Source organism: Octodon degus, unplaced genomic scaffold, assembly GCF_000260255.1.
Source record: "Octodon degus isolate 3935 unplaced genomic scaffold, OctDeg1.0 scaffold00043, whole genome shotgun sequence".
In the NCBI taxonomy this organism is placed as follows: Eukaryota; Metazoa; Chordata; class Mammalia; order Rodentia; family Octodontidae; genus Octodon; species Octodon degus.
In genome coordinates, this window is record NW_004524619.1 from 11,601,138 (window position 1) to 11,603,783 (window position 2,646).

The window sequence follows — 2,646 nt, forward strand, 5'->3', positions numbered from 1 at the left end:
TACAAAGTAAAGATCATTTTGTATTTATATATACAAAATAGGATAGATATAGAGCTACTTTCGCTTAATTTATTGAGAAGAAAGAGGTGTACTAATAGTGTTTGGACAGGATATCCTATCTGCTTCTTGCACTATGGATAACCACTAAGAAGATAACAATGTATTGATTATCAAAACTGTCCTATTTAACAAAAAAAACCTGTCCTATTAATCAGCTTTGAAACTGTCTCATATTTCTCAATTAAATTTTAGAAAAAGCATAAAAAATAAAACAACTGACAGGCCTATAAAAAATAAAAGATAAATACATGAATAAAAAAAAGAATAAATTTCCATGAGGGCTCCTCGCATTTACTTGTGCCTCCAGCCCCGCACCCCGCACTCCGCCACCACACACGTTCTCCTACGTGGGCAGCAGGGGGTGCTGCGCCCCAACGACCTCAGCTCCAGCTTCCGACTCCGGGTCCTTTGGGAGCCGTCGCGCGCTGACGTCATAACCACGCGCCGCCTCGCACCCGGGGCCGGCCAGATCGAAGCCGGACGCAAATTCACCGCTGGTATCCCGAGCTCAAGCTCTGGCCTCTGTGTGGGCCCGCCGAACCTTGGCCATTCTTTCAGCGAACAGGAGTCAGGGAAGGCGCCTGGCTAGTCCCACGGAAGGCGGGTAGGCGAAAGCCTTGAGAGAGCGGCCACGTTCCGCGCCTGCGGCCTGGCGGAGCCCGCCACTCGCGCAGGCGCAGGGCGGACGCGGGCTGCGCACGCGCAGAAGCGCCAGCGCGTTCTAGGATTGGTCGCGGACGCTGGCTGCGGGGACAGCGCGAGTGCTGGGCGCTTCCTGCGCCAGGAGCGAGGTGGGCGCTGACGCAGGGAGCGTGTTCCTTCACAAGGGCTGTAAGCAATCTAAGTTCTCGGTGGTAGGGGATTGAGCTTTTAAAAATTAATGGTTTGGCCTCTGAGTTGTATGCTGGACGCTTACCATGTGCCCCGCCTTATTTTAGTTTCTTTGAGAAACAGCAGTGACCAGGACAGACGGGTCACGTGGACTGGAAGTACAGTGAATACGGGAGGAAAGTAGAAGTTGAAGAATTACTGAATTTTTCGAAAGTGTCAAATGCTATGAAAGGACCAGGATGTGGCAAGAGAGGATGGTGCAGTTATTAGACAGGATAGGCCCTGGGCCAGATTAGGTGAGATTAGTGCAGTGCCAGAGAGGAGGCGATGGAGTGAGCTGGGAACTACCTGGGGGAGGGCGTTCCCGCACTGCCAGAAAACTGGACTGAGGCCCGCAGCAGGGGAGAGACTGGTATTAGAGAAAGTTAAGAGATTAAGAGGCGTGTGTGGTAGTGGAGGAATTGAGAGTCCAGAAAGAATGGCAGGACGCAATGCAGCGCTGGTCTTGCAGGCTATTGTAAGAATTTAGGCCTTAGGGGGCCGGGGAGATGGCTCAGTAGAATAAGCACTTGCCTGGCAAGCACAAGGGCCTGAGTTCAATCCCTGGTTCTGAAAAAAAAAAAAAAAAAAAGAATTTAGGCCTTAGGGCCAGCCAAATAGCTCAGCGGATTAAAGCGCCTGCAAGCAGGCGCAGGGGCCAGGGTTCGGATCCCTGGACCTGCTGTGCTGGCCTGCCACCAGGGCATGCTGAGATAGCAATTGAGACTGGGCATAGTCCCAGCTCTTGGGAGGCTGTAAACAGGTGGATCACTACATGTCCAATCTAGTAGTAAGATCCTGAATACCTTGAACACCCTGTAGACTCTTCCCTAAAATTAAAACAAACAAACAAAAAAAACCTTAGGCCTTAACTCTACAAAATGGGAAGCAGCGCAAGGTTTCCAGCAGAGGGACTGTCCCAGGGAAAGAACTTCCAATCTGTTATAAGTTAAATGTGCCAGGTTTGATTCTTTAGACATCAAACAGTGGATTTGAGGATAAAAGAGGTTAAGAGTAGGAAAGGTTTATTGAGACAAAGCTCATGAAGTACAGGAGGGATCTGAAGGCGGTTTGCCGCAGAGGGTATTTGTCTGAGGATGTTTTATAAAGCAAAATTACAGCATGGGTAGCTACCAGTGTGGGTCACACTACGAACCTATAGAGTTACAAGACAAGTTCCTTAGCTGATATTGATCCAATAGGGAAATAAAGCATGTAGCTTTAACATGTTAACTTCTGACATAGAACAGGGCTTGTCTGGAAAGGGAGGGGAGTATGTGTCAGGGTGTTTTGGTTACACACTCGTGTCTGATGCACTGGCTGGGCCTCTGGATCAGGTGGTGCTAATGACAGTGTGATCTCCAGCTGCTGTTTATCTCTAGGGAGGCACGTGGGCCTGGCCATCAGATGGCCATCTTGACGTGTGGTTCTCAAAAAATCAAAAGCTGAGGTTGTAGTTCGGTGGTAAACTATTCGTGTGTTCAATCCCTGGTAACACCAAAAAAGAAAAAGTACATACATGCATAGCATATGAGTGACCTTAGTTTGACCAAAAGTCAAAAAGTTAAAATGCTAGGGGCTGGCAAGATAGCTCAGCGGTCTAAAGTGCCTGCTTAGGCAGACACAGAGGGTCATGCATGGTTCAGTCCCCAGCATCACATGCATGTCCTGCCAGCTCCAACCTCAGGGTGGGCTGAGCTGGCCAAAAAAAAAAAA

The 2,646-nt window shown here is 49.0% G+C and overlaps 1 protein-coding gene across 1 annotated transcript in view; it reads left to right on the forward strand.

Moving 5' to 3' along the window:
• The first annotated feature begins 382 nt into the window (after positions 1 to 382).
• Positions 383 to 2,646, forward strand: part of Rpp14 (ribonuclease P/MRP subunit p14) — a 9,017-nt gene continuing 6,753 nt past the window's right edge. Inside the window, exon 1 of the mRNA XM_023715690.1 lies at positions 383 to 851. The gene's annotated coding sequence lies outside the window, so the exon portion shown is untranslated. The remainder of the gene's footprint in view (positions 852 to 2,646) is intronic.